The following is a 14424-nucleotide window of genomic DNA, read 5'->3' on the forward strand; positions in this document are numbered from 1 at the left end:
TACCGACACTTTTTTTTGGATCTTCCAGCGACAACATAAGATCATCAGCATATGCTTTCAATTTATATTCTTTCACTCCAATTCTTATTCCGCGTATCTCTGAAGTTTTCTTTATCTTATTTATAATTATTTCTAACACCATAATAAACAAAAGAGGTGACAGAGGGCATCCCTGTCTTGTACCCTTCGAAATTTCAAAGGATTCTGTTAAGCTGTTATTAATAATTAATTTAGCACTTTGTTGTGAGTAAATTGCTTTTATTCCTTCCAGGAATGTGCCCTCTATCCCTGTCATTTCCAAACATTTTATTAGAAAATGCCAAGATACATTGTCAAAAGCCTTTTCGGCGTCAATGAACATTAATACCGCGGGAATTTCATTTTTGCATTCTAGGTATTCAATAAGGTTTATTATATGTCATATGTTGTCTTTTATTTGCCTATTAGGTAGAAAACCAGCTTGATCATTATGAATAAGATTGACTAAGCACTTTTTAAGTCGACTCGCCATTACATCTGCAAAGATCTTATAATCATTATTTAATAATGAAATCGGTCTGAAGTTCTTAATATTAAGTTTATCCGAGTCAGGTTTCGGTATTAGTGTGATGTATGCTTCTTTCCAGGACGCTCTGCCTGCTTTCAAGCATTCATGCATCATGTGTTGGGGCCCCTGCTGTACAAGAATTGCGTAGCCTTTTTTGGACGACGTCTTAATCTATTCGGACGATGAAAAGCAACACGTCAGAGATGTCAGGGAGGTGCTACAGAGATTGAAGAAGCATCAATTGTGGGTCAAGCTGGAAAAATGCCAATTCCATGCCAAGGAGGTCGGGTTCCTGGGCTACAGGCTGTCAGACAAAGGACTGGCCATGGATCCGGGCAAGGTAAAGGCAGTGCTGGAATGGAAAGCCCCCAAAACAGAAAGGATGTGCAAAGGTTTCTAGGCTTCAGCAACTTCTACAGGAAGTTCATAAAGAACTTCGCTCACTTGACAGCGCCCATAACGGATTGTCTTAGTAGCAAAAAGAAGTTCGCGTGGACAGAGGATGCGCAGCAATCCTTTGAAAAACTGAAGAGGGCGTTCGCCTCGGAAGAGCAGCTCCTGCACGTGGATCAGGAGAAGCCCAGGAGACTGGAAATGGACGCGTCCGACCACGCCATTGGAGCGGTCCTTTTGCAACCCGGGGCCAAGCAGAACTGGAGGCCGTGTGCCTTTTTCTCCAGGAAGCTGAGCAAGTCAGAGCAAAACTACACCGTGTATGACCGAGAACTGCTTGCGATCTATGCGGCATTTCGGCGATGGAGACATCTGTTGATAGGGGCGCGGCACAAGATCCAGGTGCGAACTGACCACAAGAACTTGGAATACAGGTGGACCGCGCGAGTGCTCAACCAGAGACAGATCAGGTGGTCCCAGGAGTTCGCCAAGTTTTCCTTTGAGATCCAATACGTGCTGGGAGAGGAGAACGTAAGGGCAGATGCTCTCTCCCGGAAACTGGAGTACATGGAAGGAGAAGGGCCACCAGAGACCAGGCACGTGTTCCCCGAGGACCGGTGGGTGGGGGGGGCGTTGGTTGGCAAATGAGAACTGGCAGGGCTCACCAGAGACGATGAGTTTGCTCAGACAAAGATCAGGGAGCTCAGGGACGGAAAGGAAGTCCATGGAGGGTTTGAGGAAAAGGAAGGGCTACTCTACTATAAGGGGGCGCTGTATATACCGGGGGAGACTTTGAGGGGGAAGGTACTTAAGCAACTCCATGACAACCCAACAGCTGGGCACTTTGGACAGCACAAGACCATGCTACTGGTCACCAGGCAGTTCTGGTGGCCAAAGGTGAGGGAAGACGTACGAGAATATGTACGAGGGTGCGACCGATGCCAGAGGGCTAAGGGGGAAAGGGCCGCCCCCGCGGGGCTACTGGAACCTTTACCCACACCGGGAAGGCCCTGGGAGGTGGTGTCCATTGATTTTATGATTTTCCAGATTCTTGCAAACCCCTCCTCAACTGTTCCCCCAGCCACCCACCACACAGAAATTCAAACCCAGATTTTAAAAAAAAAAAAAAAACAGCAGTGGCCCAATGGTCACAAAAAATCATAAAAATGCAGAAAAAAACACACAAGCTTCCAGATTCTTGCAAACCCCTCCCCAACACCAAGTCCTTGAATTCCAAACACCCCAACCCAAAATCCAAAAACCCCCAAAAAAGTTTTAAAAGTTTAACTTACCAAATGGCTGCAAAAGAAGTTTTGGAAAAGCTTCAAAAATCACCAAAGTCTTCAAAAACCTCAAAAAAGGCTACCACACCGTGTGCTATGAGTTGCTCCTCGAAGTCAAGTTGCAACTGCACCTCTTCAAGCAATGCACCCTGTATTACTGTAACGGTTTTACGAAAAAGGAAACAAACTTGCAAGACGTTTTCGTCTTGCGAAGCAAGCCCATAGGGAAATTCGTCTTGCGAAGCAGTTCAAAAAACGCAAAACCCTTTCGTCTAGCGAGTTTTTCGTCATGCGAGGCATTCGTCTTGCGGGGCACCACTGTACTTCCCGGTTCTGGCGGAAACTCATGAGCTTGCTACAGGTTGAGGTGAGCTTCTCGACGGCGAGGCACCCAGAAACCAACGGACAAGCTGAAAGAGCGAACGGCATACTCCAGCAATACGTACGCTGCTATGTCAGCGAGAGACAGAACGATTGGGTAGAGAAATTAGCTTTGGCTGAATTTGTGTACAATAACTCTGAACACGTGTCCACGGGAATGAGCCCTTTCATGGCCAATTACGGGTGTCACCCCAGGGCATTCCCGGGGCGGGGGGAGGAAGGATGGAGTGTACCTGCGGCTGAGCAATTTGTGGAGGAAATGGAGGCCTTACACCAGCAACTAAGGCTGAACTTGGAGCGGGCCAAGGAAGTGTACAAGAGGCAGGCGGACAGGCACCGTTGAGAGGGGGAGGCCATACGGGTGGGAGACCGGGTGTGGTTGTCATCCAAAGGGTTGCCGCTAAAGGGAGAGTGCAAGAAGTTGCAGCCGAGGCGGCTGGGGCCTTTTGAGGTAATACAGCAGGTGAACCCAGTGGCATTTAAACTCAAGTTGCCTGACAGCATGAAGATACATCCGGTGTTCCATAGGTCCCTACTTTCACCTTACAGGGAGGGGCGGGAATTCCCGGGACGGGAGGGAGGGGTTACCACCCACCCGCGGGTAGAGGAGAGGGAACACTGTAATGAAGCCACGGAAATACTCGATTCAAGGTGGCGAGGTCGCCAGGTAGAGTACTTGGTAGCCTGGGAGGGGGAGCCTAGGTCGGAAAACACTTGGGTCCCTGCTGAATCAATCACTGACGGGTATCTGGTGGAAGAATTCCACAGTTTGTTCCCGGATAAGCCCAAACCATTAGCGAGATTCTGGGAGGAGGAATTTGGACCCACGGACGACAAAGGGGATTTTGTGGGTTTTCCTGCCTCCAAAGAGGAGGGAGAGGAGGTGTCCGAGGGAGAAGAATCAGACTGGGAGGGTCAACCAGTGGGAAGAGATCCAAGAGGATGGGAGGCTGGTTTTGAATCCTCAGAAGATGATGCCAGCACTTTCAGGGGATTTCCCGCATCGTCGGCCGAGGAGAGGGAGGAGGTTGTGCCGGAAGATCGCGCCCGGGGTGGGAGGGGTCCTGAGGAGGAGGTGGATGTCAGGGAACTGCCATCAGTGTCCGAGGGAGAGAGCAAGCTCCAAAGGGATCCCAGAGAGCGTCCCGGGAGTGGGAGAGGCAACCCGTCTTCTGGGGAAGAGAATCAACGTAGCTCCAGTGGAGAAGGGGGGCAGATGGGGGAATCGGCGCGGCGGTCCCATGACTCCTTGCCGGGGACCAGCGGGGAGAGGAAGGGTCCTCCGCTGCCTACGCCCTCCTTGCGCAGAAGGCTTCCGCGCAGGTAGAGTAGGAGGAGACTTGGTGTCAAAGAGCTTCTTTGCTGGAAGAAGCCCACTGACGGATTCTGCCAGCGATTGAGACAGTCACGGGCGAGTGGCTGCCCGGACAGGAAAGGTTCACTCAGGCAACCCAGCCAGAGGTTGGGACAAGCTTACGCACGAGCAACCCCTAGAATCATTACAGGTGTATTGGAAAAAAGACGTTACCATAGAAAAGGGCTAAATATTATTGCAATTGCAAAATGCCTCTTATGGAGTACTGTAGAGCATTAAGGATTCCTAGGGGCTTGGGCTTGTTACGTGCCCTTGCGTGTGATTTTGTGTGAAGGACACCTCAGTCGGTACAGCATGAGACTCTTAATCTCAGGGTCATGGGTTTGAGCATTGGGCAAAAGGATTCCTATATTGCAGGGGGTTAGACTAGATGACCCTCATGGTCCCTTCCAGCTCTATGAGTCTGTGATAAAGGCTGAGCAGGTTGCAGGGATGAGGAACCTATGGCCCTCCATATGTTGCTTAACTACAACTCCCAGCGCCGGCCCAAGACATTTTGGCACCTGAGGAGAACCGCAAAATTGAACCACCAGGGAAGAAGGGGTGAGTGAAGTTATACATCAGGAATTGGGGCGGGGGGGTAAAGCTCTACATCTGGAAGAAGGTAGGAAGGGGCTGTTGTTGTTTTTAAAAAAGATTTTTATTAAAGTTTTCTTGGTTTACAAAGGTATGCACAATGTCTCCTTTTTTCAAGTTACATTTTCCATAGGTGAGTTTCATTTGTTGAGACATTAGGGTTACATTAGGAAGAAAAGGGGGGAAGAGGTGGAGGGGGCCATGGTGGGTGGGGGTGGGGTCAGGAGGCCATCTTTCTATTTTGCTTAATGTATGTGTGGGGTTTTGTGTCAGAAGAAGAAAAAGAAGAAGAGTTTGGATTTTATATCCTGCTTTATACTACCCTAAAGAGTCTCAAAGCAGCTAACAATCTTCTTTTCCCTTCCTCCCCCACCACAAACACTCTGTGAGATGAGTGAGGCTGAGAGACCTCAGAGAAGTGTGACTAGCCCAAGGTCACCCAGCAGCTGCATGTGGAGGAGCGGGGAAGCAAACCCAGTTCCCCAGATTACGAGTCCACCGCTCTTAACCACTACACCACACATCATCTGTGAAGGTTCTCTTTGCTATTCACTTGTGTTCCTTTGGTAGTGAGAGAAATTGGGGTTGGCCTAGGGTGTGGTTGCTTGTTTGTGATTGCTGTGGCGGACTCTGTTTACATATGTGAGTGGGGTGGGTGGGTGTTTTTGAATCAGGTTAGCCATATTGATTTGAATGCTGTTGGTGGATTCTTGTCGTTGTCTTGTTGAGCTGTGTATGTGATAAAGGGGAGCCATACCGGGGTGAAGGGGTCTTCTTCCATTTGTCCCCGTATCAGTTTCAGTTTATTAGTTAATTCTTCTAGTAGGGCTGTTTCCCATACTATTTGGTACCATTGGTCCATGCTTACTGCTGACACGTCTCTCCAGTGTCTGGTTATGATGTTTCTGGTTGCTGAGAGGTAGGAAGGGGCTGTTGAGGAGGCAGCAGATCTAGCCTCCAAGGAGCAAGGAGCATGCTGCAGCTGTCACAGCCATGGTGGCAGAAGCAGAGGTTGATGCATTCCTTGTAGACCAGAACTGCTGTCCCTGTGGATCCTGCTGCATGAGGTGGACACCTTGCCTCATTAATGGGCCGGCCCTGACAATTCACAAACACATACACCATTTGCCTTTCATCACTGACGCTGACAGGAGTCCAACTACATCTGATGGGTCACAGGTTCCCTATCCTTGCTTTAGCCAAACGACTCTCTTTACCTGTAGATATTGTCCACCGTCAACGACAAGGTTCTAATCAAAACCTAGAGAGAGAACCAAATCTTCCCTTTGACATAACAAGGCAAAAACATCAATAGCACTTACTCCCATGTCTGCTCTCAAATTAGAGGCAGATATGTTGAAGAATGTCAGGCACTGTTCAGCACATGTATGTCTGAATTTTGTTATGATGTCAGTGACTTGTGGGTGTGCTCCCTTGAGCAAAACAACAGCAGCCATATGGATTTATTTATGGCTGCACTTCAGACAGTAAGCATGGGGATAAGGCTTGGGGCTATAAAAAGAAATGCTGTATATAGGGGTTCAGACAACAACAGCATCCATGCGATGAGATATACACACATATTGTTCAAAATGTCTCCGCAAGGCAGCTCCTTCCTTATCTCTTTATCTTTTTTTAAGAGGGAAATTTTGAATACAATGTAAATGCAGGTAATGACCCTTTACATATTTGCCGGATTACAATTTAAGGATGCTTAGCTCTTAAGTGTTCCTTATCTTCAAAGGGTTTCACACAATAATTAGTCTTCACACTACTCTGAAAACTGTTATTATCTCTGTGCTTTGGAAGCTGGAGGCTTCAAGGATGCAAAAGGCTTGATGGTGTTCTCAGGGCCTCCAAAGCAAACCAGCGAGTGTGTTGTAAAATGGTGCCTCCAGCTTTTAGAAGAGGCACGTGCCTTAAAAGGGCAGGCTCAAATGAAATTTTTAAAAGCTCTCACTGTGTTTACTGGAACCTAACAATCAAAGCCAGTGGCCAGGATCCAAAGATCCACTTGTGCATGCTGATATGGAATTTAAAAACTCATATTTTCTTTGCATAGCTACCTACATTGTCTAGTGCACATCATATGAGAAACTGTTTTTCTGAAACTACTGCAGTTTCAAAGTCCAATTGCCATGTGTCGTGGGAAGAAGGACCTGCTGTTTGCGAAGCATAAGCCCAAAGCGCCTCACATGAAACAGTTAAACAATATTGGATCTTAGCAACTGTATTTTACCACTAAAAAGGGCCAGGTATCATTACAGCTGCAATAAAATTAAAAAAAAGCACACTGAGAGTAAAGTACAGAGGTTAGCCAAATACACCCTACCACAATTTGAGCATGTGTTGGTGGAGGATTAATGTCTGAATTACTTTCTGATACTCGGGTTATAAAGGTGTGCCATCTTTTTTAGGATTGCTCTCCATTCATTGCTTTCACCTGCTTGGTAAGCTTTTCTGTTACAGTCCAAGCACTTTGTATCCAAACAGACAACCACAGATTATCTACTGTAAACCTTTCCCATTTTGAGCACTCAGTTGTCAAGTTGCAACCAGGAGAAATGTAATCAGTTCTTTATGTAGGTTTTTGTTGTTATTGTCACATAATCTATATTTGAGCACTGGTCTCTCCTTTTTTAAAAAAGAAAGAAAGACAGAAAGTGCCTGGTGATTAATGCCCTTTGACCCCACTTCAAAGTGGTCTAGTAGGATCCTGTCCTCAGCAGCCTCAGGTATAAACAGGATTTTAATGTCTAACCTCCTTGTTTTGTTTGCATGCCATATAGTTTGGTTCAATTACACTCTGGCTTACCACCCCCATGATATTCCTTTCTCGTGCGTTCCAAGGCCAGAGCCATCTGTTTAGTTAGGTCCATTACTTTTAATAGGATGGCAACAACGTATATAACCATCAAGGGCAATGCAAAGTCTGTTTCCACTGAACTGGCACTGCATAGGTGATAACGTAACAGAATAAGAGCCTCTCTTCCACAGACAGAGTCAGCACGGTGCATAAGCACAGAGCAAAACCAAGTTTCAGTTAAGACCATAACTAAAAGGGTGCTGGAATAGTCTCCAAGGTTTCTGCGTGGGCACACAGGTCCCTGTCCAAAAAGGCCCCTTTGGCACATGAGAGGATCGTGTGTACCCACACAGCGCCTTAAATTCCAGCACTCCACACTATACGACAAACCATTCAGAAGGATTCCAAGCGCAGCTTGTTATCTGGGCTTCTGTTTGGAAAATAAATGAATCAAAGAAGGCCCTCTGCATGCGGAGGGCTAACTATGCAGCTCTCTGGATGATGTCCCAAATCTGAAATAGTATATGGTGTGTTTAGTAGCCTAGGAGTGATTAACTCAGGTGGGGTGCTTTGTAATGCAAAGCATTCTTGACAGGAGTGAATCGTCCCTGTGGAGTCATAATGGCTATTATAGTCTCTGTCAAAACAGAGTTGTGTATAAGGGGCCCGTGGATAATTGTTATTTCCATGGCTATCCCAGAGAACGAAATACACCAACCTGTAAGAGATCTGTGTTTTCCTTGGACCAGATTCTTGCACTGCACAGTAAGAAGCTCCAGTTGGCCAAATGGATGACTGTCCCAGACAGCCCCCTGCTGGAAACAACAAACCACACCATCTACAGCTGCTGGATTTTATACATCCTTTAATCTTCCCTTCTGATGATGACGGGTGTCAGCGGCATATTTGCACCACATGCTTAAAGTGTCTTAATAGTCATTATTTCATTCCTTGGGAATCGTAGTTCCATGAAGAAGGGGGGACAGAGGAGATGGTTAATTGGGTGCTATATAAATGCCATAAATAAACATAAAATGAGAAACTTCAGCATCCTCACCAAACTACAAATCCTGTTGTTGCTGCTACTAGCAGGTTTGAAAGAAATGCTTAAATAAATAAAATGATAAAAATATGCCATCTCAAGAAAAACAGAGAAACAGACATTGATAATTTCAAGCAGAGAGAAGTAAACAAGAATCATACGAGGATACCATCCATGTAAATCTTCCTCTGCCCCCCCCTCCAATACCAATGTTCAATCATGTAGCAGAGAGAAATTCCAGTATTTTTGAAGGAAGGAAAGTCATGAAAACATAACTGGCATTAACCCACTGCAAGCTTATTGGGTAGGTATGCCCCGTGACAATATACTTGTGACTGCATGTGTGTACGCATGCACACATACATGTCAACACCTGTGACTGCTAACAGAATTGCTTTAAAAATCAGCAAAAAAATTAACATTGAAGGAGAAAGCCCCAGCTCAGAGATAGTCACATCCAGCAAGGTATCTGTTATGTACTGAGTTGAATAGGATCCAAAATGCAGCGGTCTGATTGGTCCCAGAACAATAGGATTCAGAATGCAGCAGTCTGGTCCACAGGAGCCACCCAATCCAGCTCCAGGTGGAAGTGAATCCGCAACCTGATTGGCCTACAGGAGAACCCCGGAATTAGCCAATCACGTGGGGCCCATTGTGTAAATAATGTATATAAAGCAGACATTCTGGGGGAACCTGCCTTCCTCCTCACCACTATGAGCTGAATAAAGAGCATGAAATCCACCCTTGACTCCGAGTATACAGTGGTGCCCCGCAAGACGAATGCCTCGCAAGACGAAAAACTCGCTAGACGAAAGAGTTTTCCGTTTTTTGAGTCGTTCCGCAAGACGAATTTCCCTATGGGCTTGCTTCGCAAGACGAAACGTCTTGCGAGTTCTTGCGAGTTTGTTTCCTTTTTCTTAAAGCCGCTAAGCCGCTAAGCCGTTAATAGCCGCTAAGCCGCTAAGCCGTTAATAGCCGCTAAGCCGCTAATAGCCGCTAAGCCGCTAATAGCCATGCTTCGCAAGACGAAAAAACCGCAAGACGAAGAGACTCGCGGAACGGATTAATTTCGTCTTGCGAGGCACCACTGTATTTCAGTATCATTTATAAAATGTGAGTAATGCCAATAGGTTGCCTTCTTAGAAAACAGACAGAAATGCAATAACATGTTATTGATTTGAGTGCTTCATATGTTGAATTATGATTATGCCGCTGTGGTTAATCGTTCCCGTCTTTCCATTTCAAACTGTCTTAGTAGTGTTTTAATTAGTTTATGCTGTTATTTTTGTTCAGCATCTTTAATGCATGCCTACAGAACAAAACAGCTGATACAGTAGTAGTCACATGTTTGATGCCAGTGTAGATGGCAGCCTATAATGCAGGAAGCTCTGTTATATTCATACCACGTGCCCCATCTATGTAGCTCAGCATAGTTACTGCGCTGACAGGCAGCCTTTCATTGGGGTTTCAGACAGTGGCCTCAACCGGTCCTAGTTGGTGATGCCATGATGTTCTGAACCCTGCGACCTTCCGCATGCAAGCAGTTGCCTTGCCTCTGAGCTACAACCCTTTCCCCTAATGCGCGAGTTGCCCAGAGCTTTCTCTGGCGCCATGAAAAATAAAGCTCCGCTAGAGAGCTTTAAAAGAGCCGGGATTTACAGTATCATCATTTGAACAGAGTAAAAGGGAACGGCAGTGCATAAAAAGGCTGATCGTTTCATCATAGTTGACCCTTCTCCACCCTCACGCTTTGAACTCGCTTTGTGACTCCTCTGCCAGTTCTTTTTTTTTTTTTTTTTTTTTTGTCTCAGCTCCTCGGTTTGCTTTTCGATTGACCTATTCAATGACCTTTAGAACCGTCCTCAGAAAATTGGGGGAAACGGCACTTACGGATGCTTCTTAAGAGCGCATTGTTGAGTTATTGGATATTTTATATGTGATTTTAATCCCTGAAGGATGCATCAAATAGATAGCATTTCCTATCACGTATTCGGATGAAATTTGCACTAGGAAGGCTGGTAATGTCAGTTCCAAAGGCTCCTAGGTGTTGGAGAAGGAGGAGGAGGAAGGAGGGTGCTTTATTGCTGGTTTTGTCGCAGAGCCTCTGATTCCATCTCTGTCCTTGCAGAGACATGCCTCTTCTGTTAGGAATGGTGGGTTTGGGGACGAGGCACTGGTGACTGCTCATGCGGCCACTATAACTTTGAGGCACATCTGAAGCACATTTCTCCACCCCACCCATCCTGAGACTTCTAGGCACTGTAGTTTGTTAAGGGTTGCTGGGAATCATAACTCTGAGAGGAGTAAACTACAGTGCCCAGAATTCTTTGTGGGAATTAATGTAATTTAAAGGTATAGTGTGAAGGGACGCGGGTGGTGCTGTGGGTTAAACCACAGAGCCTAGGACTTGCCGATCAGAAGGTCGGCGGTTCGAATCCCCACGATGGGGTGAGCTCCCGTTGCTCAGTCCCTGCTCCTGCCAACCTAGCAGTTCGAAAGCACGTCAAAGTGCAAGTAGATAAATAGGTACCGCTTCGGCGGGAAGGTAAACGGCGTTTCCGTGCGCTGCTCTGATTCGCCAGAAGCAGCTCAGTCATGCTGGCCACATGACCTGAAAGCTGTACGCCGGCTCCCTTGGCCAGTAAAGCGGGATGAGTGCCGCAACCCCAGAGTTGGTCACGACTGGACCTGATGGTCAGGGATCCCTTTACCTTTTAAAGGTATAATGTGTGTGCACAACCTTAGGCACGCAGTTGGTATTTGCTGACCTCAGTTTGCATCGGTCAATAAGGTACCCTAACCAGGCATATGTACCAGCATGAGAAATGCACAAATGTGCTTTTCTACTGCGTTACCTCTAAACCAGAGCTTTCCAAGCTGTGTGTCGCGACACGTTAGTGTGTCAGCTGCATTGTGTAGGCGTGTGGGGTTGGTTTGAGCTCCGGTTTGCTAGCAAAACTAAATTACTGTGTCGCAAAATGATGCGTGTCTAAAAAGTGTCCCCCCAACATGAAAAGTTTGGAAGCCTCTGCTGTAACCTAATCAAGTTATGCCAAACACTTAGGGATCAGGTCAGCTTAAGGTTCTAATGGGAGAAACTACATGCTTAGAAGCAGGCACCATCGCCCAGGTGTGCTGCCCTCTCTTCCTCCCAGCCGAGGCCTTGTCTCCCTCTTCCAGCAGCGCCTCGGATCCCGAAATGGAGCCAGAGAACTTCAGGGCTGGGGGGCAGATTTGGGACAGGCACGGGCATCTCCTGACTGCGAACCCCGGTCCTTCCCAATTCATTCGAAAGTGCCAGATCTTTTTGCGCTTCCCAATTAAAGAAAAAGCAGGTTGTCTTTTTTGGCACGCCGTTGCCAAGACAGGTGCTTCTTCTCTCTGGCGCTAGAGCCTCTGGTTGCCGTTGGGTCAAGCCGGTTTGTGCTTTTAATGACTGGTGTTTTAATGTATTTTTAATCACCTGTTGGAAGCTGCCCAGAGTGGCTGGGGAAACTCAGCCCAATGGGCAGGGTATGAGTAATAAATTTATTATTATTATTATTATTATTATTATTATTATTATTACTAGAAGCATCACCTGTAAGCACATGAGCACTCATTGGTATAACGTTAGGTTAGGGTCCTCCAATAGATATCTGCACATCATGCTCTATTTGCATTCTGCATACCTTTGCACTTGCTACTTGCGGCAGGGGACTGGAATCCTAACAGCTGGAGGACTTGAATTCTCTCTTCATCAGACCTCCAGCAATATTTAATCCCCTCCCACATGAGCCCTCCTCCAAAATTTGGCCTTTAAACACACCCACCCACCCACCCACCCCCCCAATTCCATATATAAAAACAATGTAATGATAGTTCTTTATAAAAAAGGCAGTGCTTTTTTTCTTAAAATGTTTAGGTGTACTTTCATTTTGACTCAAGAAAATACCATTTTATAGTTCAAATCAGGAAAAAAAAAATGGACAAAAGTACAAAGATTCACAAAATGTTTAGGGGTACGCGTACCCCTGCGTATCCCCATAAAAAAGCACTGCATAAAAGCAATTCCATATGTATTAATTCCAGATTCAGTACACATACAGACTGTCTTCAAACCCACTTATAACACATTACAATACTGCGTAATGGAATAATGGGTGATATGCCAGTGGAATTAGTGGGGTTGGGGACAATTCATCTATTTCTGCTTTCCATGATTTAAGCATGGCCTGTGTTAACCTGTTAAGTGTTGTGGGAATTTTCCTTGGTTTGTTTGGGAAGAATGGGTATGCTATTGTGCAGGTATTTTCAATTGTGTCCCTCTCCAGGTGTACCCATTGTTTTGCCTCATCTTCTATATACGGGATTATGTGGCGTACTTGCTTGGCGATGTAATATGCTTCTATGTTGGGGATTCCCCATCCTCCCTCTGAGGAGGGGAGGTGCAGGTATTTGGGGCTTATTCTTGGTTTTTTGTGGAACAGAAACATCGTCACCCAACCCCAACCCTGCTCACCATGCCCCCCCCACCTCTTTCCCCCTTTTCTTCCTAATGTAACACTAATGTCTCAATGAATGAAGGTGATATGTAGAAAATGTAACTTGGAAAAAGAGGCATTGCACATACTTTTATAAACCAAGAAATCTTCAATAAAAATATGTTAAAATAAAATAAAATAACACATCACAGTAATCCAGCCTTGCATGATAATGTGCTAGACAGGTTGTTGAAGTAAGACTCCCTTATCAAATAAAAAAACAGTACCTTTTGTTCACGATATTTATTTATTTTATATGAAATAAAAGACCTGATCTTATCTGGATTCACTTCCCAGAAATAATAAAGCAAGGATACTTGGGATGAGTTAAAATGTATTGTTGGGTTTTTTTTGTTTTAAGTGGACTTGAAACTGCAGACACGGCACTTGAACATTATGAGAAATCTAAATTCAAAGGGCAGATTGTCATGGTGCACCTTGAGAACAAACTGACATTTAAAGATGCTTCAGAAATGCTGGGGCTTGGAGTTCTTATCTTTCTAGGATGCATGTCACATTTTTTTCTATTCAGAGCTTTTATAAAGGTCTGAAGCACATTCTGGTTTCTCAATTCTAAGCCGTGGCATTTTAGGGCCAAGTGAAATAGCCATGCTTAGCCTCATGTTTGCCCAATTCATATAGAACAGGGGTGGGAGACATATCCCGTATTTTTTGCTCTATAAGACTCACTTTTTCCCTCCTAAAAAGTAAGGGGAAATGTGTGTGCGTTTATGGAGCGAATGCAGGCTGCGCAGCTATCCCAGAAGCCAGAACAGCAAGAGAGATTGCTGCTTTCACTGCGTAGCGATCCCTCTTGCTGTTCTGGCTTCGGAGATTCAGAATATTTTTTTTCTTGTTTTCCTCCTCCAAAAACTAGGTGCATCTTGTGGGCTGGTGTGTCTTATAGAGCGAAAAATATGGTAACCAAATGCACTGAAATAGTTCGAAAATATCTGAACTGCAACCAAAAACGTGCTGAGTTGACTGAACACGAGTAGGTTCATTTTCGAGTAGATTTCTAGTTCATCTTCAAGTTCATTCTCTTCCGTGTTTTTTAAACTTTTTAGACTCTTTGAGCCTTGAAAGTTAAAGATCACACTTGTTGGAGAAAGTAAAATGAACCAATGCTATTTTTCTAGAAAAAGACGTGCCAGAACTTGCTGTTATCTCTTATAATGGCAATGGTGCCCTCCCAAGAGGTGCCAGAACTGAGTTAGCCCTCCAGCCCTCCAGTTGTTGCTGCACGACAGCTCTCAACACCCTTGACCATTAATCATGCTGTCGGGGACCAATGAGAAAACCAACACCTGGAGAGTCACAGGTATCCTACCTGTATTTAGGTCTGAAATAGTTTTGACATATGCTTTTCTTCCTGAGGGCCTTCTGGCAGTTCCCTCACTGCGAGAAGTGAAGTTACAGAGAACCAAGCAGAGGGCCTTCTTGGTAGTGGCACCCGCCCCTGCATAGCTGTCAACTTTTCCCTTTTCTTGAGAGGAAT

Source organism: Podarcis pityusensis, assembly GCF_964106645.2.
Source record: "Podarcis pityusensis genome assembly, chromosome: 12".
In the NCBI taxonomy this organism is placed as follows: domain Eukaryota; kingdom Metazoa; phylum Chordata; class Lepidosauria; order Squamata; family Lacertidae; genus Podarcis; species Podarcis pityusensis.